The sequence below is a fragment of the Sus scrofa genome, chromosome 14 (assembly GCF_000003025.6).
Source record: "Sus scrofa isolate TJ Tabasco breed Duroc chromosome 14, Sscrofa11.1, whole genome shotgun sequence".
Lineage (NCBI taxonomy): Eukaryota > Metazoa > Chordata > Mammalia > Artiodactyla > Suidae > Sus > Sus scrofa.
In genome coordinates this window covers 81124512-81147243 of record NC_010456.5, presented here as the reverse complement: position 1 = coordinate 81147243, position 22732 = coordinate 81124512, and the positions used below count along the sequence as shown (strand labels likewise).

General features: G+C 47.0%; 1 long non-coding RNA gene across 3 annotated transcripts in view; it reads left to right on the top strand.

The window, feature by feature from the left end:
• Positions 1–18886, top strand: part of LOC106506054 — a 262494-nt gene extending 243608 nt beyond the window's left edge. For all 3 annotated transcript variants that reach the window (XR_002338702.1, XR_001301036.2, XR_002338701.1), the window contains 2 exons: positions 9919–9980; positions 18139–18886. This is a non-coding gene — a long non-coding RNA (uncharacterized LOC106506054). The remainder of the gene's footprint in view (positions 1–9918; positions 9981–18138) is intronic.

The following is a 22732-nucleotide window of genomic DNA, read 5'->3' as shown; positions in this document are numbered from 1 at the left end:
TGTGGTGTGTATACCCATTTGAGCAAAAGCACATATGTGCATACATTACAAATGGGGTCTAGGCTATTTCTTGAACCATTATTATATGCCAAGTACTCTACCCAGCACTCTATAAATTAACTTAAGTTAGCTATGGTACAGATTGCAGTGCTACCCCCACTTTACAGATGATAAGACTGAGGCACAGAGAAATAACTCACCCAAGGTCACTTAGCTGGCAAATGGTGAACAGAGCATTTTCAAATTGGAAGAGTGGTTCCAGAGCCTGAGCTCTTCACCTCCAAGCAAGTGTGCTGCTGGGATGATCCTAGCCCTTCTCCCAACCTCTGATCTCAGAGGGGACTTTCCTCTCTTCCAGCCAGAGACCTTCACCAGGCTTCGTCTGCCCTCTTCTGTCTTCATACCTGCCTGTCTGCCAGTTTATACCTCTGTTTATAAATAAGTCAAATACTCTTACAGTTTAGAAAGCTTTTATGTGGCAGAGGCAAGGCTGTATTTTTATGGAGCCACTTCTTTTCCCAGGGCATCTGACAAAAGTATATTCCCAGACCCCATGCAGCTAGGAGCAGTCAAAACCCCAATTCTTAGAGATGGAAAGTGAACAGAAATAAGGTGCCACCTGTGGTCTGAGGCAGTTAAGAGCAGGTAAACCTTTTCCTCACTCTTTTCTTTTCTTTTTTCTTTGCTTTGCTTTGTCCGCTTTTGTGTAGCTGGAAGTTAAGGTCTCTGAGATTCAGGGGTTGCAAGGTAGAGGCAGCCCAGGTCCCCAAGTCACCAGCTGGAGGAGGACCATTCAGGATAGCTGCCGGGGCTGTCATCAGATTATGAAGGGAGCAAGATGGACCTCTGTTGAGCCACTGAGATTGGGGGGTTCCTCTACGGCATTAGCTGGCATTGGTTACCCTCTCCTTGGAGCCCTGTCTGCTCTCTTTATTACAAACTCCAGAGATATAAACTTGTGCGTCACTCCTAGTCCCGGGGGTTTCCACTCCTCTGCTGGGCCTGTTCCACCACAGTGGCTCTAATGGGCAGAGCCAGTGGTCAAGGCCTTCTGACTCTTCTTGACCTTTAGGACTCATGTCCATAGTCTTTTGCACCCTGCCCTCTCCTCCCTCCTCAGGACCACGTTCTCAGGAGAGAATCCCATCAAGAGGCATGGGCTGCGAGTCAGCCTGACCTGGTTTCTGAACAGGTCACGTGGTCCTTCAACTAAACCTCAGCCTGTCCCTCTTCCTTGGGTAGTAGCAAGAGCTTGGTCTTGGCGCTGCTTTGAGAACAAATGAGATAATCCACACAACAAGCCCGGCACAGGGCTTGGCAAGCATGCCTCCTCTTCTTTTCCTTTTTATTTGTTATTTCTATTTTTTTCTTATTATCTTTCTGCCTTGTACATCAATGCTGCAAATACAAACAGTATTTTCTCTTTCCTCTCTTTCTCTTGACCTCTAAAGAATCTTAGCTACTCCCATAATTTCATTCACTTCCGTGCAAGTGACTACCACATGAAGACCTCCTTCCCTGGCCCCAGAGTTTATCCCTAACTTCTCAGTGTACATGCAGTTAATCAATCTGCCCTACACTGAACCTACTATTGAGAACCTACTATGAGCAAGGCTCTGTGCTTGGTGCTGGAGACCAAAGAATGAACAAATGCAGACATGCTCTCTGCCTGGTAGAGCTTATTGTCTGGTTAATCAAATAATCTTGCAAATAAATGTACAGCTGAGATTTTTGACAAGCATTTTATTTAATTAATTAATTTATTTTTGTCTTTTTAGGGCCACACCTGCAGCATATGGAGGTTCCCAGGCTAGGGGTGGAATTGGAGCTATAGCCACTGGCCTACACCACAGCCAGAGCAACGCTGGATCCAAGCCATGTCTGTGACCTACACCACAGCTCACCGCAATGCCGGATCCTTAACCCACTGAGCGAGGCAAGGGGTTGAACCTGTAACCTCATGCTTCCTAGTCAGATTCATTTCTGCTGTGCCATGATGGGAACTCCATTGACAAGCATTTTAAAGGAGAGATACATGATTCTTTGTATTCTAGCAATGGATTCTTTGCCTTAGTGTGGATGTTTCCTATGGAGGCAAAGGTTAAGCTGAGTTCTGATGGGTGACTAGGAGTGAATTAGAAGTGGGCAGGGAGAGACGTAACCATGTGTGCAGGCATCTCATGTCCCCCCGGGAGCATGGCAGGAAGGAGGTGGAGTGTAGGAGAAACCAAAGGGAGGATGATTGTGATCAGGGTGGAGAGAAATTAGGAAGAGGCTGCCCTTTGTCCCTTAAGATATAGTCTCTCCTGTATTTCTGACTAGAGAGTCTTTTATTTTTAAAAAACTTGTAAAAATTAGAGTTGATTTACAATGTTGGTTCAATTTCTGCTATACAGCAAAGTGACTCAATTATATACTCTATACACATTCTTTTTTATATTCTTTCCATCATGATCTATCTCAGGCAATTGGATATAGTTCCCTATGCTATACAGCAGGACCTTGCTGTTTATCCATGCCAAATGTTATAGTTTAAATCTATTAACTGCAAACTCCCTCTCCCTCCCCCTCAGCAATCACAAGTCTATATTCTCTACGTCTGTGAGTCTGTTTCTGTTTTGTAGATAGGTTCATTTGCGTCATATTTTTGATTCCACATATAAGTGATATTGTATAGTATTTGTCCTTCTCTTTCTGACTTACTTCACTTAGCATGAGAACCTGTAGTTGTACCTGTGTTGCTCCAATGGTATTATTTCGTTCTTTTTTACGGCTGAGCAGCAGTCCATATATGTACAACATCTTCTTTATCCATTCATCTGTCGATGGACATTTAGGTTGTTTCCATGTCTTGGCTATGAGAACCTTTTATTTTCAGTGGATCTAAGACAGACTACATTTCCCAACCTCCCTGGCAGCCAGGCATGGAAATGTGACTAAGTTCTGGGCTGTGGAATGTGCTATGTGCATCTTTTGGGAAACATTCTTAAAGGGCAGGTCACAGGCATTTGTCCATTACTCTTTAAGGCTGGGTGAAGCCCAAACATCATATCTATAGCCAGAGCTGTCATTGTGGACCACTCCGTAGAATCACGTGTTTGGATTGTAATATGACAAAAGGGAAGCGGTCTGGGTCTCCGATGACCAAGGACCTGCCTTCCCTACCCTCTACCATTTGTCTCCTCCTGTTCAGGAGTGAGGAATACATGTCTCTAACATCTCAACTACAGCCATTTTGGAGTTTCTATCACTCAGAGCTGAGCGCAAGGCTAATTCAGACAGAAAGGCAGAAGTCAGACCACGCAGGGTTTGGATGGTCCCATTAAGGACATTGTCCTTAGCCTAAGAGCAGATAAATAGTAACCAAAGGGGCTGGGAAGCTGTACACAGTCACTCTCATAGGCCCCAAAGTCAACTGTTTCTTTACTTGTTCATCTGCTAGTTTTTCCAGCTGTAGTCACTGAGTATCTCCTACATGTCAGGCACTGCTGTGGGCCCTTGAGGTTTCAAAAGATAAGTGTGACACTCTTTGTGTCAGAGGCAGTCTAATGAGAGTTATAGACATGTCAATAATTGTTACAGTTCGAGCAACAGCATTTATGGAGCAATAAGCTGGTATTCAGAGTGGCATCGGCATGAGCAACTGGGGGAAGAGTGAGGACCCCGTGGACATCCAAACAGCATGGGCACCCTGTTCTGTCTCAGCTGGCATGTCCAGCTGAGCACCTGATGTGTCAGATGCAGTGTCAGACTGGGTAAACTGCTGTGACCAAGGAGGTAACAGCTACTCTCAGGGAGCTTAAAGGCTTCTACTCTCTAGGAAAGAAAAGGGCCATAGCAGTGCTGGAAATGAAGATCACGGGTCCTGCAATAGGTGTAGGATAGTGAGATGAGGCGTTGAGTGGTCAGTTTACCTGAGGGCTCAAGAAAGGCTGTCCAGGCGTTCCCATCATGGCACAGGGGAAACGAACCTGACTAGGAACTGTGAGGTTGCGGGTTTGATTCTTGGCCTCACTCAGCAGGTTAAGGATCTGGTGTTGCCATGAGCTGTGGTGTTGGTCGCAGACGCAGTTCGGATCTGGTATTGCTGTTGTGTAGGCCAGCAGACATACCTTGATTCGACCTCTAGTCTGGGGACCTCCATAAGCTGTTAATGCAGCCCTAAAAAGCAAAAACAAAACAAAACAAAAAAGGCTTCCAGATGAGGTTTTCCTTGAGCTAGTTTGGAAAGGATTAGAAGTAGTTACAACGGAATAAGGTGTGTGTATTAGGAGCATTGAGGATGAAAGAACTCATTTTGATCTGGCTCTCTCTCTGTGTGTGTGTGTGTGTGTGTGTGTGTGTGTGTGTGTGTGTGTGTATGTAAGTACATATGTTTAAGGGGGTAAAGGGGACTACAGGAAGGCTTCACAGAGAAGGTGACACTGAGAAGAGTTTTGAAGGAAGCGTAGGAGTTCTCCAGTTGGACAAGACAGAACAGAGATTTAAGGCAATGGAAACTGTATCTGAAAGCCACATACGGGTACAGAGGGACTTCCAAAAAGTCTGAGGCGGTGGGTCAGAGGGCCAAGCTGAGAAATGGCTTGAGATGAGGTTCAGAGGGAAAGCGGGCTATGTTGTGAAGCCTCCACTAGTTAGAAGCAGAGCTTTCAAATGTGTTTTGTGGGTAATGAGGAGCCAGGGAGAATTTTAAACAGAAGGGAAGCATGATCGACTCTGCGCTTAAGAAGAAAAATTAACGGGAACAAATTCTGGAAGTGTTCCTCTACAGAAGCTGGGTAAAAAAATGATGGTGCATCATACAGTGGATCCTCAAATAGCCATTAAAAACAACAGGATGGATCTATATGTGCTCATGTGGCGCCATTTCTAAGACAAATCTTTGAGGTTAACATAATCAAGGGGCTGTTTGGTATTTGTAGTTTGGTTCTATTTGTTTGAAAGATGTGTGTGAATGCACATGCATGAAGGCACATATCTATCTATCTATGCTTGTAGGAGACAATTCTATAAAGATACACAAAAAACTCCTAACTGCTGCTTCCATGGAGAACTGAGAGTAGGTGTTGTGAGGGAGACTTCCTGTTCATTGTAAACCTTTCGTACTGAGTGAATATTTTTTACCATGTGCATGCGTTATTTTTCCTACATATTAAATAAATATGTATTAAAAATTTGATTCTGCCTGGAATGTGAGTGATGGATTGAAGAGAGGAGAGACTGGGGAGAGAGCGAGCCCTCCCCCACCTCCATTTTCTTGATTAATGGCATCACCATCCATCCAGTTATTCAGTCTCAAACCTTGAAGTCATCTTCAAGTCCCCTTATGTCTAATCAGTTATCAGGTCCTGCCTGTTCTACCCCAGAAACCTCTCTCCCCTCAGCTCCAGAGTAGACAGAGAGATCGATGGGACAGAACTGCAAGCTCAGGGACAGACTGGAGTATGTATAAATATTTAGTATGTGATAATGGTGACACTTCAAATCCTTGTGGAAAGGATGGATTATTCAATAAATGATGTTGGAAAAAAATTAACTCTGATCCTCAGCTCAGTCATAAACTAAAATAAATCCCTGGTGAATTAAAGATATGTATATAAAAATAAAGTCACAGAGGTACTAGAAGAAAATGTAGGTCAGTCTATAAAATGTGGGACTGGAGAGGGTCTTCCTAAGGACGATGTTGAAAGAAGATGCTATAGAGATAAATCTGAGAGGTCAGACTAGGTAAAATTATTGCTGTTCTATACTAAATGTATCTTTTTTTCTTTTTTTTCTTTTTAGGGCTGCACCTGTGGTATATGGAGTTTCCCAGGCTAGGGGTCAAATCGGAGCTGTAGCTGCAGGCCTACAACACAGCCACAGCAACGGAGGATCTGAGCTGTGTCTGCGACCTACACCACAGCTCATGGCAATGCCAGATCCTTAACCCACTGAGAAGGCCAGGGATTGAACCTGTGTATTCATGGATGCTAGTCAGATTCGTTAACTACTGAGCCACATGGGAACTCCAATACTAAAGGTATCTTAAACAGTCAGTAGTGAGTGTCAAAATAGGAAAAATACTTCCCCAAATATGGCATATTAAAGTGTCCATAAGCTCAGCTTATAAAGAAAGTTTACAAAACAATGAGAAGATGAACAGCTCATGTGGGATAAGTAATTAATAGGAGAAAAAAACAAATGGTCAGTAAATATGTGGAAGAATATTCAATGTGGCTGTTTTTTTTTAAGCACATTAAAATAACAAGAAGATACCACATTTCACTAAATATTTTAAATTAAAAGATAACCCCCTATACTGGTTCTAGGAAACAGTCTTGCATGTTATGGGAGAGAGTGGAAATCATAGCAAACTCCAGAGCATAAGCCACCAAGATATAGCAAAATCCTCGAAAATGTACAGTGTTGACATACTGATTTCACAATGAGGAATGTTTACCAGGGAAATAATTAAAGATATCACAGTGATTTTCATTATTGTTCTGTGGATGGAAAGCAAAACCCCGAAATTCCTTGTAAAGAAAGATTGATCAAGTATATTGTGGACATCCAAATGATGTAATTCTATGTGACCAGTAAAGATATTTTGGTTTAAAATTACATGTGTACTGGAAAAAAATGTTTATAATATAGCGAACAATTGCCTTTGGAGGACAGTGTGTTCAAGGCAATCCCTGTTATGTTTACACAAACATCATGCACAGATGAAACAGTATAGATGAAAGTCTCACATTTGCAATATTAGCTGTTCTGGGGTGGAGGGGGATTAAGGATGATTCTTACTTTCTTTAAAAATCACTCTATATTTTAAAAAATTTTTAATGATTTTTATTTTTTCCATTGTAGTTGGTTTACAGTGTTCTGTCAATTTTCTACTATACCGCAAAGTGACCTAGTCTCTCTCTCTCTCTCTCTCACACACACACACACACACACACACACACACACACATATTCTTTTTCTCACATCATCCTCCATCATGCTCCATTACAAGTGACTAGACACAGTTCCCGGTGCTGTACAGCAAGATCTCATTGCTTATCCATTCCAAATACAATAGTTTGCATCTATTAACACCAGATTCCCAGTCAATCCCCCTTCCCCTTGGCAACCACAAGTCTGTTCACCAAGTCCATGAGTTTCCTTTCTGTGGAAAAGTTTATTTGTGCCGAATATTAGATTCCAGATATAAGTGATATCATATGGTATTTGTCTTTCTCTTTCTGACTTACTTCACTTAGTATGAGAGTCTCTAGTTCCATCCATGTTGCTGACTAAGACTTGTGTGTGTGACTGGGTCACTTTGCTGTATAGTAGAAAATTGACAGAACACTGTAAACCAACTATAACAGAAAAAATAAAAGAAAAGTTCTTTGTTCTTTTTTTATGGCTGAGTAGTTAAAATCACTCCATATTTTAAAAATTAGCTTAATAAATATCAATTAAATATTAATTACTGGAGAAAACAATAAAAGATTGAAAATGCACATGTGCTTTGTCCCAGAAATTATAGGAATTTATTATAAGAAATAGAGATGAGGGGATGGATGGTGGTAAGAAGGTATCAATAGACCACTACAAATAATGATAAACATTGGAAACAAGTTGAATGTTCAAAACTGGGGAATATTTAAGTAAGTGATGGTTGAATACAATGGAATGCTATGTAATCATAAAGATATAGAAGAATATTTATTAAAATGGAGGAAACAGTCACAAGAATAAGAGGAGACAAAGCAGGCTGTGAAACTGTATACAAAATGACACACCCTTTTTGAAAGAAGCAGAAAATATTAGAAATTCTACACTAAAATATTAGTGTGGTTACTTCTGGGTGACTGAGTTACAGGTAAGCTGTTTTTCTTATATTCTTCTATGTTTTTTAAGTGTTTCACATTCCACATGTATTACATAGTTCACTTTTTAAATTCAGGGAACCACTAAGACATCATCAATAACATTAAGTCAAAGGACAAAAAGAGGAAAATATTACAACATTCGTGGTACCCAAAGTGTTTTAATATACTTAATCTGTAAGAGTTCTTCCAAGTCAAGAGGAAAAAATATGAACATCTTAATAAAAAGATTTGCATGGGAAATCTAAAGACACTTTAAAAAGAAATATAATCGTTCAGGTAGCATATAAAAAAAGGTTGACTATCACTTAGTAATAAAGGGAATGTAACTCAGAGAGAGATGAAAATTTTTGCTCTTCAAGTTGGAATTCATTCTTCAAACACTGATGGTACCCAGGGTTGCTATTGGATGGGAAATAGCCTCTCTCGCACAATGCTGCTGGCAGTGTAAATTGTTCAGCTTTCTGGAGAGCAGTTTGGAAGATATATCGAGAACCTTGAAAATGTTAATTCTTAGTGACCCAGGAGTTCAATTTCTAGGAATATATTCTGAGGAAGCAACCATGGATGTGCAAAAAAAATTTATGGGCAAGAATGCTTTTTATAGCCTTACTTATAATATGAAAATTCAGAAACAACTCAAGTAGTCAACAATGAAGGTTTGGCTCAGTTGGCAATCAGTGTAGGCCTACAATTCAATATGTACAATTACAAAATCCATAAAACCCTCTCAGCTGACAGATTTTTGTAAGGCTGCTACAAAGTCACTGGTGGCAAAAGTCTGACCTGAACTGAAAGGAGGCTTTTTCACAGCCATCATCTTTGCGTGATTATTCAAATGTTTTCTTGCTCAGATTCTGTATTAAGTTCTAGGCTGCTGCTAAGGTCCTATTGCAGGTGCCTCATAAGATATCATTTTTATCAGGTCTTACCTTTCTCAAATCCAAATAATTCTGATTTCTGGAATATCTAGCCCTGAGGGTTTCAGATCATATTCCTATGATGTAATACTACAGCATCATTTAAATTCATGTTCGCAGGGAGTGTTGTTTGATTTTTTAATCATACTTTTTCTTATTGTTAAAACAAACAAAAAACCCCCAATAGAATATAAAGGTATGAGTATTTTAATGTGTTTTCTTAAAAAATGTGTCTAGAGATTCTTTTATTAGATGAAAGATATTGAAAGAGTATATCAAAATTTTAACAGTGGTTATCTCTAGATGGTGAAATTTTGAGTAATTTTAATTTCTTCTCTACATTTTTTTATTTTTCAAGTTATCTATAATGAATCTCTATTATCTCTGACAAATAAATGTATTTTAAAAACCTAAATTAAATCTAGATAATTTTCTATTACCTAGAATCTGAAGTATAAACTGCTTAGAATAAAATGTCAAAGACCAGGATTCAGACTCAGTTCTTCTGAATCTGACTCCTCCATTCTTTCCCCTCTAATGTGCTGCAGTTAAACTGGTGTTTTTGAAAGAAGGTCCAGCAGAATTTTAATAAAGGCTACCAGCAAACAGATTTCTGTGGACAAATGCATCTTGAAAAATACAACATGCGATTTTTTTGCAGGACTTCTCAGGGCCTTTTATACCCTAAAATACGATACGTGTTTCCACAAGAGAGAACTCCAACATATTTGGCCACCAGTCTTTTCCATTTTATTTTATTGGTGTTTTAGTTTTATGTTATCTCATGGAGCATTTTCAGAATATGCTTCCCATAAAACACTTTGGAAATACTAATCTAGTGGAAAACTTTATTCTTCAACTGAGAAAAAATATACAAGAACCATTTCTAGAGTGGTAACAATCTCCCGTGGGAATGCCGGCATTTCCTAGTTCCTAGCTCTTCCCTTTTAAGAGTGATCTTCATAAACATGTGAAAGGCCAAGTGGCTGGGATGGAGATTTTCCTTTCTTTTTGGCAGCCATTTTGACCTGATGTGATTCTGTTGAGAAAGATGGCCTGCCTGTTGCATAGATACCGATGGAAAGTCTGTGGAGGCAGGAAATCTAAGCTCCACATTTATTCTCTGAATCTTCTTTTAGGTGTTCAGGCACTTCAGGACCTCTCACCTCTGTGAAGGGACTTGGGAGACACCCAGAAAATGGTGAGTTTAGTGAAATAAACCCTAGCCTGGGAAGCAGGAGCAAACTGGAAAGGACTTATTTATATGAGCATTCCACAACCTCTGTCAGGTTGCTACTTCTCTGTGTGTCTCACTTGCTTCATATGTAAAATGAAGGAGTTAATTAGGGCAAAAAGCAACCTTGTTTCATCTTACTTGACAACTCTCATTAATGGGTAGAGGTTTTCTAGAGTCTTGAATCTGCATTCCCGCTTAGTGAGAGAGAATGCTGTGATCGATTACTCATGTCTGTCCTGTGCATAGATGGGGGCAGGGGCATCACCTCTGCCTGTGCTTTGCCATCTCAGAGTTACGGCATTATCTAAGTATTCTGAAGACCTGGGATGCTTTAGAATGGATACATGGGAGCTGGCTTCCATATATATCTCTGTTTCATAAACTCTGGTGATCTTTTGCCTCACTCCCACCCCACCCCCCTTTTAAAAAATTTCTTTTTATCCATGATGATTCCAAACTCTTGGCTCTTGGTCTCTGTAATAGCAAAGTAATGGTTTTCTATAGTAATTTTCTTATTCTCCCTTTCTTTCACCCTGTTGCCAAAGATGAATCTGTTTTTACTAAAAGAGAAAAAAGGGAAAAAATACATATGTAAAAATCACACATCCTCACCATGTGCAAAAATCATGTGTTTGGCAGCAAGAACATCTTTCTGAGGCCAAATGGCATTTTTCTTTTCTTGCAAAACGAGCAAAAAAAAAAAAAAAAAAAAAAAAAAAGTCTTACTTTCTCGGTAACTGGCACTGAATTATTGGCCCTTGTCAGTTGCTGCCACTAAGGGGCCTCTCATCCAGGAAACCCGTGATGCTGGGAGACCGACAAGTCCTGGGGGAATCTGGTTGCAATTGCTTCTCCTGTTTTGTACAGGGACTGAAACACACAACCATCCTCACTGGTGTAAGAGAGAGTGTGGTGTGGAGGACAGATAGACCAGAGTGTCTGTAACTGCTTTATGAGTCATCTGCTTTATGGGATCTTAGACAGCATTCTTAGCTTCTCTGAGCCTCAGACCCCTCAGTAAAGTGGTGGTATAGTCCCTGTACCCCTGGAATCAGTCATTCACTGTGTGCCAGGAATAACTCAGAGTACCAAGGAGGCAAGAGTCCCTGCCCTTGGGAAGCTTATATTTTAATAGCGAGGAGGGTGGGAGGGAAAGATGGACAATAAACTAGTTCATATACATATTAATATCAGATGGGAGAAAACTCCCTCTGGGCAGGGGAGTAGGAAATGCTGGGTTGGGGTACCATTTACTGTAAGATGTCCAGAGAAAAAGTCATCAAGATGACATTTGGGTAGACCAGGAGTTGATGAGGCAGAGGGCGTGGCAGGCAAGGATGGGACCAGGGAGACCTCTCAGGAGGGTGGGACCAGGGAGGGTGTTGACAGGCTCTGGGGGACCAATTATGAAGGCTTGGACCAGGAGGGAGCAGAGGAGGTGGTGGGGAGGAGGAGGGAGCTCTGCCCATTTTGAAAGCCTAAATGACTCAGTTGCTGTGGGAAATTGTGGAACAACATGAGAAAGCCCCAGCCCAGTGCTTAGAATGCAGCAGTGCTCAGTTAAGGCCACTCACCTGGTCATCTTGCCCTTAGGGAGAAGGAAGAAGTAGGGCTAAGCGGTTCACCCAAGGGCATTTTCATTCATTCAGGCATCTCACTAGGGGTTCCCTTGCCAAGCACAATTAAAAGGAAGATGGTGGCATGGCTTATGATAGGTGTTTGGGGCTATAGGAAAGCAGGACAGGATCCTCCTTGATCCGAGGGGAGGCAGAAAGAGAGAGGTAAAGGTGGGAAGAGCGACTTAGAGAATTTTGTTTCCCAAAGGGAAACAGATAATAAAAGCTTGTCAAGAATTACCTTGGAGGAATCTAGTTGGAGGACAGAATTCTGGAGCTGCTGTTTGGGCTCTCCACATGGTAAATAAGGTCATGTCCACCACAGCTGACCTTGGCTGGTGCTGCAGACAGTCCCAAGGAGGAGTCATGAGGCAGAGAACACAGGAGGCTCTGACCTAGGATTGGCAGGTCCAACAGGGGACAGAGAGACCTCAAGCTGTGTGAGCCAGTGCCCGTTGTGAAGGTGTCTGAGGCACAAGGCAGCAAGCCCAGCAGAGGGTTAGGTGAGCAGGAGAAGGAAGAGCTGGAACAGCATCCATGGTGAGTGAGGCAATTTGGTTCACAGGAAACTCTTTCAAACATTTTAATAGATAGTTATTTTAATGTTTTAGAAAAATACTCATTTCCCTTTTATGAGAATGATATGAAATGTTCTTTTAAAATGCACTTACGGAAGCTTAAAAATAAGTTGACCTAATGAAAATGGAACAGCCAATAACAGCCCAGGAGGTAAAAGGCGAGGGTAAACCAAGAAGGCCAGTAGATGGTGGAGGTTTGGAAAATTGTGGGCTCGAGGGCTCCTTGGTCCACTGGGGCACTCAGGAGAGGCTGTCAGGGTTGGCAAAGCCCTGGCTTGGGGAGGCAGGGGGGCATCTTTTGACACAGCTGAAAACTCCATGGACACGGGTCTCCTATATGTCAAAGGACATGTTTTTCTCATTTCCAGATGCTTCCATGTCATCATAAGAGCATGGACAAAGGGAATGGGATGAGGGGGAGAAACCTCCTTCTTTTTATGTATGGGACCCCTTCTTTTTATGTAAGAACCCAAAGGCCGCCCTTTAGCCGGCCAACTTCTGACTTGCTATCAAGGCTTCCTGTCTCCCGGGCACCTTGCTCACCTCCCATGCCCACTGGCCCCCAGGCTCCACACGATGCCTTCCTGTCCACACAATTTGTAAAACACAGGCCTTCAGAAAGCAGAGTTTAACAGTGACCTAGTCTCCCTCCATCAGGGCTGGGCATGGGGCCACAGCAGGAGCAATTCTGTCCCACCCCTGCCCCTCGGCCCCTGCCTTTCCCCCCACTCCACCCCTGCATGGCCTGTGTTCTCGAGAGCCGGCTGGACCTCAGCCCCTGCATCTGTGCGGGTGAGCAGAGGAACGGGACCCCTGAGGGCCATTCAAAAGTTTCGGAAATGTCGCCCTTGGGCCTCGGGGGCCTGTGCACCGACAGCAGAGTGGGCAGGAGTGACCAGTTATTGATACACTATTGGCCAACCTCATGGCAGGTCTCAGACCCACATGTGAGGCAAGAGTGGCTGCTGTTGCCTGGTGTCAGAGCCACTAGGCTGCTCCCCCCATGGGCTGTGAGAGCCTGATGAGCTACCGACCCTCATAATAGCTCAAGGGCTGTGCCAGAACTTCCCTCCAACTCTGGAACAGGAATTAGAAGATGTCAGTGTGTCCTAGGTTCAAGCCTGGCCCCAGGTCTGAGCTCAGTGAATGAGAGTTATGATTATTGTCATTGTCATTGTTGTCATGGCTGGTGCCAATTTTTAGAACAAGTCTGAAAATACTCCCCATCCTCACCACTGGCCAGGAGTGCGTGACATCCTGCTGTTTGTTTGGTGGCCTCTGAGGAGGGTTCTTCTGGGCCTGTTGCCCTTACCGTGCAACAGTGGAGGCCCAAGCACCCTGAAAATGCTCAGCATGGGGGCTTCCTGCATTATTTCTGTCTTGGGGACCCTCCTCAGAGGATGGAGCTTTGGTGTCCCAGCCCTTCCTGATGCTCAGCTGGCACCCCAGGTAGGGGCCCTTGGGATGCTCTACATCTCAGTGGTCCTCAGTGGGGTTCCTCAGACTTTGCCTGAGCTCCTGCGATGTGCCAGGCTGGTGCTGATGGAGTGAGCAGCAGACGCTGCGGAGATGGGGGCAATTAGCAAGGCAGGCAGAGCTCTGAGATTCCCTGCATACATGAGTGTGTGTGGGGGGAGGGGTAGCTCATTTCCATGGCTTGGACCACTTTCTCCACAGCCCCATGAAGGGGGGACCAATGTCTTCACAAACAAAGACACTGAGACTCAAGACTGTCAGATCTTCCCAAGCTGACTCGGCCTCCACGTGTCAAGGCAGGTCTTAAGCCTGGTGGCAAATCTCCCAGCTCCATTTGTTACCCCCCAGCTGGTGCCAGTGTTATAACAGACCTTCAGAGTCGTAGGCTGGGGTGGAAGTGAGTGGGGAGGGAGCGAGGGATTCAGATGGCAGGATCCTGGCTTCTTAAAGCCTAAGAGATAGCCCACATCCAGACCAGAGAAGAATTTCCAACCAAACCATCAGTTTTCCCTAGGAGCCTCTGAGCACATGCGTGGGCAGGGTGGCTCAACAGATGTGATGATGAATCCTCTCCAGAATCCTCAAAGAGCCCCTCATCCTTCAGGTGCACCCACCAGCCTGGCTCTCGGGCTTCCTGATCCTCCACAGTCTCATCTCTGATTGCGTACAGCATGGGGCGAGGAGGGGCGCTCACCCGTCCTTGGAGTTTGGGGCATTCTTGCTAGACTATGGACCCACAGGGGCAGGGACTACCTGGGGAGGGAGAAAGAAAGGAAACAAACATTGGAGTCAGAATGACTGTGTTGGAATCCCAACTGTGTCATTAAAAAAACATACAAGGAGATCCTGCTGAATAGCATTGAGAACTATGTCTAGATACTCATGTTGCAACAGAAGAAAGGCTGGGGGAAAAATGTAATTGTAATGTATACATGTAAGGATAACCTGACCCCCTTTCTGTACAGTGGGAAAATAAAAAAAAATATTAAAAAAAAAACATGTGATCTTTATAATTTTTAGACTTGGTTTCCCCATCTATAAAATGGGCATGACGATGCCTGCCTTGCAGGGCTTCAGTGAGAACTGAAGAGGGTCAGGCATGAAAATCCACTGCTGGAGGCTGGGATGGTCAGTCCTCAGTGCATCTACAGCCTCCTGGGTCTGCCGACCCCTCCCCACCACACCAGGTCGGGGCCAGGCTGGGCAGGGCCAGCTCTGAGCCAATGCTGCTGGGTGGATGGGTCATTTCTCCTGTCCTTGAGAACATGCTGTGTGCCCTGTTTCCTGGGAGCATCTGTGCCTGTCTCCCCCCAGCTGTGTGACCTCAGGTTGATCTCTTTCCCTCTCTGGGCCTGAGTGTCCTCTTTAAGCAGCCAATGTTTTTGTCCTCTCAGGCTTCCCCACTGGCACATCCCATGGTGTCACAATGCACAGGACAGCCAGTGCAGCTGGTCTGGTCAGGAGCAGACGGCTCTGGCCTTTTCCCAAGCCCTCCTTGGCCCAGGTGACCAGCCAAGTGGCTCATTAGCCCTCGCAACCAGGTAATCAAGGTCAGCAGGTCAGAAGTTAATATTTCTTCAAAACACAAGCAAACACCTCATTTCCACATACCTGGGGATAATAAAAATCACACAAGCAGGGCAAGGCTCAGGGGCACCTCTTCTGATCTGGATTGACCCCAATTAGCCAAGTGACCTTGGGCAGTTACCTTCTCCACCGTGGCTTCAGCTTGCTCATCTGTGAAACGAGAATTTGGAATTCTGGGGTAGGTGCAGGAGGTGCTCTTCTTTGATGGATTCAAAGGCTGGAAAGTGGTCTGAGGCCAGGTGAGCTCAGGTGTCACTTCTTCCCCTTCTGGCACAGTCTTCTCACGCTCTTTCCCCGGAACGTATGCGCCTGAGGCTTTCCTGCCACTGTGCCTCACATGAGCCAGTCTGCCCAGTCTGCTTTGCCCTCCAGCTCTGGCTCTTGGAATCCAATTGACCCCATCCTCCCCCGTGGCCCACATCCCGCCTCTTGGGAAGGGAAGCCTTCCGTGCCCTTGCTCTCTCACGGGGGCCCTCTGTCTTCTGGTTCTGATCATGGCTAACAGGGAGGGTCTATTCTGGGTGCCTGGTACCAGTGATTGAAGGGCGCTGAGTCAGGGCAGGCAGGAGAGTCCTCAACTTGCACCCAAATTGTGTGCTTTTTTTAGGGCAGAACCGTGTCTCCTCCGGCACCTGACACTCACCGGTGCCGGGTGCCTGCCAGGATTCACACTGCAGGGGTGCTGCGTGGAGCTGGGAATCTGGGAAAGACGTTTGTCTGGTGCGTCAGTGAACATGTGGGAATTTGATTCCAGGAATAACTGGGCTCACTATTTCTAGGAGAATGCGATTGTCAGACTCCTCACATGAAGGTATATCCATATCCAAAAACAAGCAGACCAAAATGCCACCAACGCAGAAGGGTCTAGCACGGGTTCTGCTAGAGCCCCCCCCCCACCCCCACTGCCACCACCCTTCCCAGTGAGTGGCCTAGCTCTTCCCTGGGGTGGCATGAAACGATGTCATCCCTAAGGCCACATCCACATCTCAGCTCTCTTCTCTCGGTACTGTGGGCCTCAGAGTCCTCCCAGTGGCCACTATGCCTCATTGGGACATTCTGCTTCTAGAGAATGGGTTGGGCTTGCTTTCTGTCTGACTCTGACTGTCCTCTCAGCTTCCCCAAGGCTTGTCTGGGTGCAAAGCCCAGAGACCTCTGCCTCCCCAACGAAATCCCGCTGTGAGCCCAGTGCTCAGCTTCCAGAAGACGAATCATTTGCTCAGTCCCACCAACAGGTCTTCTTATTATCCTATTCCCAGAGTGAGCAGCAGAGAAAAAAAAAAAAAAAAAAAAAGAAAAGAAAGAAAAAGGGAAGTTATTTGTTATACAGCAAGAGCAAAAAGCTTGCAGGGAGGGTGCCTGCTGAATGTTTGCTTTGTCTCACTTCGTTTTGGGGCGGGCTGAGCGGAGGTTGGGTGGAGTGCTGGCTACACAGTGTCGCTGCAACTACCTAGGGCCTGGTTGGTGTCTGTCCCGGCTCTGCCTCTTTAAGAGAAGCCTGGGGCCAAGATTTATTGGCTGCTGGGGCCCTGCTGCGTGTGTGGCTTGGTGTTTACAGGCCTGGGGAAGGCTGAGGTCTCCCTTCCCAGGCTGCAGGGTGGTGGCAGGCTGGAGTTGGGGTAAAGAATGGTTGCCATTCATGGTGGGGTTCGCAGCAGGACTTGGTGTGCAGCCCAGGGGAGCAGGCGGCCGTGTCCCTGTAAAGGCCAGGCCTGGACGGAGATCCCACCCTGCTGGGTTCAGACAGGGAGGGGAAGGGTGGGAGGGCTTGTCCCCTTAGAGTCCCTGAACACCATTGCCAAGGGCTGGCGGGCAGGCTAGAGCCACAGACTGTGTGTTCACGCTGGGTGTGCAGACACTGGGGGCAGCCTAGAGCAGGGCAGGCAAGACGCACCCCCAGGATCTGAGCCCAACGTGAGGCCCTGAACCAAAGCAGGCCACATGCGGATGAGTGGCCGCCCTCTGCATATTAGGATGTTCAGCGGCAGACAGCGTGTCCCTGGCCCAGTCGGTCCAGCAGCCCGAGGCTTCATTGCTCATCTGGGAAGTGGGAAGGATGACATCAGCCTCCTAGGATTTTGTGGGGATTAAATAATGTAACATACGCAAAGGACCTGGCATAATCCGTCGTCAATAGCGGTTATTATTTTTAGCTTCACGCCTCCCGCTAAATGTTCCTGAAGGCAAGCTAACCCTGCTTTTCCAGCCACGCAGTCCTGTGGCCTGAGCACCTTGGAGGCCTGGTTTCAAATCTTAGCCTTGCTCATGCCGACAGTGGGATGCCGGGCATATCATTCAGGCTCGAGGGACACAGCCGGTGGCCCCCACGCCTCTCTTTGCTGGCCAGAGCCTGGCTCATCTTGAAGGAATAGGAGCTGACGTTCAGAGGCTGAGCTCTTACTATGAATTGGGAGCCAAGCCAAGCATGTTACTCGCTTCATCACTTTCTAATTTGCTATTGTGAACCATTGATTGTGGAAGTGTGCAAGGGTAGACGAAACCCGACAGGATAGTCATCAACCACTGGGCCCATCACCAGGCTTCAATAATGATTGACATTTGTTGCCCTTTACTCATCCATTTCTTCGGACTTTCATCTTTTCTCCTCCCCTCCTCCTGCTTTGCTGTCTTCTCCCGCTCTGCTGAATGTCTAAAGCAAATCCTAGACATTGTATCATTTCATCTATAAATACCTTAGGATATATTGCTACAGGATTCAAAATCTTTAACAAAGAAAACAAAACCTATCATCATAACCAAAAGAGTCTAACCCTTCTTAATATCATCTAATATCCAGCCTGTGAATCATCTCATTTAATCCTCAAAATAACACTTCAGAATTACCAACCCAATGCTCCCACCTTTCAGATGAAAAATGGAGTGAATGAGACATTAAGCCAGTTGTGCACCATTACCCAGCTCGCAGCCCCATCTCCTGAGGCCAGTTGCCTAGTGGATGCTGGAGGCAGCATTTGGACTCAGGCAGTCGAATCCCAGAGCCCGAATCCTGCCGTTCTCACTGTCATCCTGGAGCTCCAGAGCCTGTGGTCACTCAGCTGGCAACCTCACAGGCAGGCCAGCCCCTCCCCAAGCTCATTTTCCTTATGGCCTTGCACTGACCTCAACTTTCTTGGACATCAAATGGTAAGTATGCAACACCTGCCTCCAAGCTTAGTGCATTTCCTTATACCTTTGACAAACATTTACCCTGCAGCTGCTTTGTCCCAATACGGCATTGCTGCTTGGGATCCAGCAATGACCCAGTGAGAATCTTGGCTGTCATGGCATTGACAGGCGGCACCCTTACTATGCAGAGTGTGGTCCAAGGACCAGCAGCTTGGGCAGCCCCTGGAGCTGGACAGAACTACAGACCCTCAGCCCTGCCTCAGCCCTGCTGAACTGGGATCTGTATTTTAACAAGATCCATGAGATTCATTCCTATGAAGGTTGAAGTTTGAAAAGCACTGCCTTGGGCCCACTTCTCACCCCAGGCTTCACATTAGAAGGCTCTGCTCTGCAGGGCTTTAAAAATACTGCCCCCTCCCCAGCCCTGCCTCAGGACCCATTAAATCAGAACCACTGATGATGTTTAAAAGCTCTCAGATGGGATCGAGAATGCCAACCCAGTCTGATCATTTTAAGGATAAATGAACTGGAGTTCCCGTTGTGGCGCAGTGGAAACAAATCCGACTTGCAGCCATGAGGTTGCGGATTCGATCCCTGGCTTCGTTCAGTGGGTTAAGGATCCGGCATTGCCATAAGCTGAGATGTAGGTCTCTGATGCAGCTCGGATCTGGCATTGCTGTGTGGCTGGAGCGTAGGCCGGCAGCTACAGCTCTGATTAGACCCCTAGCCTGGGAACCTCCATAAGCTATCGGTGTGGCCCTAAACTAGCACTGGGAACTGTGTCTAGTCACTTATGATGGAGCATGATAATGTGAGAAAATAGAATGTGTACATGTATGTGTAACTGGGTCACCATGCTGTACAGTAAGAAAAAAATATTGTATTGGGGAAATAATTAAAAAAATAGAAGTTCTCTCTTATCGGGAATAAAAAAGAATGCAATAATAATAATAATAATAAAAGGATAAAATGAACTGAGATAAAACTTCCAGCAGAGGAGTTCCCATCGTGGCTCAGTGGTTAACGAATCCAACTAGGAACTATGAGGTTACGGGTTCCATCCCTGGCCTCGCTCAATGGGTTAAGGATCTGGTGTTGCTGTGAGCTGTGGTGTAGGTCGCAGACGCGGCTCGCATCCTGCATTGCTATGGCTGTGGTGTAAGCCGGCGGCTACAGCTCCGATTAGACCCCTAGCCTGGAACTTCCATGTGCCTCGGGTGAGGCCCTAGAAAAGACAAACAAACAAAACTTCCAGCAGAGTACCTAGGACACAGTAGGTGCTAAATTAATGCTCTGTTTTGCCCCTTGTCATCTCTACCCTGTTCCTAGGACTGCTTCACACTGCCTGCACCCACGGTCCCCACCAAAAAAACAAAAAAACAGGCCCTGTGTTCTTGGGTTGTTTATGGCCTTTCACAGTCCAAATCCTCACGAGTTTCTGACCAGAGTGCTGCTCTTCGCTGAGAAACCCCAGAACTGTAAACCTGGGGCCTTCTCCTGGGAAGTCAGGCTGCAGAAGAGATATGCACTTCTCCCTGCTATGACCCAGTTTGCCGAGCTGAGCTGAGAACCACAAATAAAAATAAATAAATAAGTGCAGGCTCAGCCACATGTGCAAAGAGCTTTTCTTTCACCGCGGCCGGATCCCAGTCCAGACGTTATCTCATCACGCTCTCCCGCCAGGTGATGGGGCGCAGGGCAGGTGCTACCAGCCGTTGGGGCTCAGCGGGCAGAAGATATGGTTTGAGTTACCAGACATGCGGGAGAGGGCGCTGACCCTGGGACCCTAGGGCGCAACGGCAGCCGGGGCCCAGCCTGGCCTCTCTGGGTGGCCTGAGGGGCAGAAATGTTTTCCTGCTGGCGTTGGCCTTGGCAGCAGCCCAAGGTGCTGGGGGTGGGCCTGTGCGAGGCTCTTGCTTGCCTCCCCTTCTGCAGGCCACCGGGATGCTGCTCCCAGGGCTGTTTACAGGCCTGTAAATGAGCCACAGCTATGGAGGAGGCTGGAGAGGGGTCAGAGGCCCTTCTCTGAAAGCCGGCAGGGATCAGGTCTGCTGGAGAGGGGAGGGAGGAAAGGGACAGAGAGGAGAGCTGTGAGAGGTCTCCGGGAAGCCAGCATGCATGCCGATTCTCCACCCGGCCATTCCTTCTGCAGGAGGCACGACTCCCTGCACTATAGAAATGGGGAGACTGAGGCCTGGAAATGGGGTGGTCCTTCCCAGGGAGAGGCAGGCTGGTCTGGAGACATCAAAGCCTGTGTCCTCTCTGAGATATGTGTGAACAGGCTTAGGAATCAGGGCTCAAACAGTGCCTGGGGGGCCAGGCTGGACGTGCCAAGGGCTAGCGCCCTTCCTAGACTGTGGCCATTGTAGGATGGGGAGAAATGAAGCCAGCAGGCAAAGTATGGGGAGGGGCTTGGCAAAACTGGGCGCTCATCTTACCTTGGGTGCTTGCTGGGGACTTGTGAGCAAGTTGCGTCCTGGCCTGGTGTCTCAGATTTTTCTCTCCCGTCACAAAGCAGTACCACTTCTGACCTCACAGTATGGCTTTGAGGAATCATTGAATAAGAAAGTGGATTGGGACGAGCTGCCAAAAGAGCTGCCTGCATGACATGTTCGCTTTACAAGGGATGGTAGATAGCATGTGCACGTGCCGTCCCCCCACTTTGGAGCCCAGGGCAGACATCGCTAATTGATCACAGCTCTCCCTCCCCCTGAATGTGGCGCTGTCTCAGAGCTCCTCTCAGACCAGAGTGCTGCAGGCTGCCACTTCTAGGCTAGTGAAGCTTGGATGTGAGATGAAATCTATCTTCCATGCTTGCATGGTCTGCTGAGAAGCTGCTGCTCTGGAGCCAGGCATCTCCAGGAAAAGCCAAAGCTTGAGTAAAAAATGAGGCAGGAAATCATAAGGGGGAAGGAGAGGAGACCTAGCCAGGGTAACAGGCTCTTGGTACCAAATGGGCCGTGGGCAGTGTCGGCAGCAGTTAGGCGCCCCTGGCAGTGGGCAGGGTGTGTAGAGCAGTCATCGGAAGGAGCAGGCACCAGGAGAGGGGCCCCTCTTGGCTGAGCCGCTGCCCCGGACCAGGGACTGTGTCTCATTCCATGAGCACAACATTTCTGTGGGGTCTGTGCCTTTATTTTTTGCACTTTACATGAAAGGAAACCGAGGCTGGGAGCGGTTACAATCAAGAGTGCATGGGGAGAGTTCCCGTCATGGCTCAGAGGTTAACGAATCTGACTAGGACCCATGAGGTTGCGGGTTCGATCCCTGGCCTTGCTCAGTGGATTAAGGATCTGGTGCTGGCCGGAGGCACCGATTTGACCCCTAGCCTGGGAACCTCCATGTGCCATGGGTGCGGCCCTAGAAAAGGCAACAAACAAACAAACAAACAAAAACGAAAAGAGTGCATGGAGCTGGTGCTGGTACCCAGGTTGGCAAGAGGGTAAAGCCCCCATTCTCCATGCTGCCCTTTCAGAGAGCCTGACCTGGTGTCTTGGCCCCTCTCCTGAGCAGGCCTGGGACTGGAGGTGACCTGTTTAGGCTCTAGCATTTGGGTGCCGGCAGGCTGGACCCCTGCCACATGCGGTGTGTGAGGCAAGCAGACCCTGGGAGATTTGCTGACACCTGTCTTTCCGCTTTTCCAACCCCTGTGGACTTTGAGTTTGTGAACCCTGGAGCAGGGGGCAGAAGAGTGGGTGGGAGTCCAGTTCAGCCCCGCTCTTTCATGGTGTCACCTCAGGCAACCCTCTGCCATTTCCTGGGCCTCAGTGTACCTAGTCTATGACCCAGAGCCTTAGGACTCAAGATGGGGTCCACCAAGGATCAGCTTCAGGGGCCCCTGCTGGAAGGGCTGCATCTCAGGCCCCTGGGTCACCATCTGTGTTCTCCCAGGGCCCTGCGCATTCACATGGTCACAGAGGTTGTAAAACAATGAAACTCTCGTGGGTTCTCCAGCTGCCTGCTGGTTCAATGAGTTGGGCATTCTGTGACTAACAGTCAGCACCTGAAGCTGGGCTGAGCCCAGCCTTGAAGGCTGAAGCTCAGCCTGGTTGTTCCAGCCAAGGAGGATAAGCTGGGAATACTCGGCAAGGCTCTTGTGGGGACGGAAGGGACAGCTCCTGCAAGACCGGCCATGGGCAGGCCCGAGATGGTCAGGAGCAGCCAGCCAGCTGCAAGGAGCTCTCCGGCTGGGGCAGGAGGCCAGGCTCACAGACTCAGGACAGCAACCTGGGTACAGGGAGGGAGAGGACAGAGCTGCAGGAGACCAGAGGAGGGTGGGGTCGGGGGGGACCCTGAGGCCAGAGGAGACTGGGAAGGAGAGACCACTAATGTAGACCGA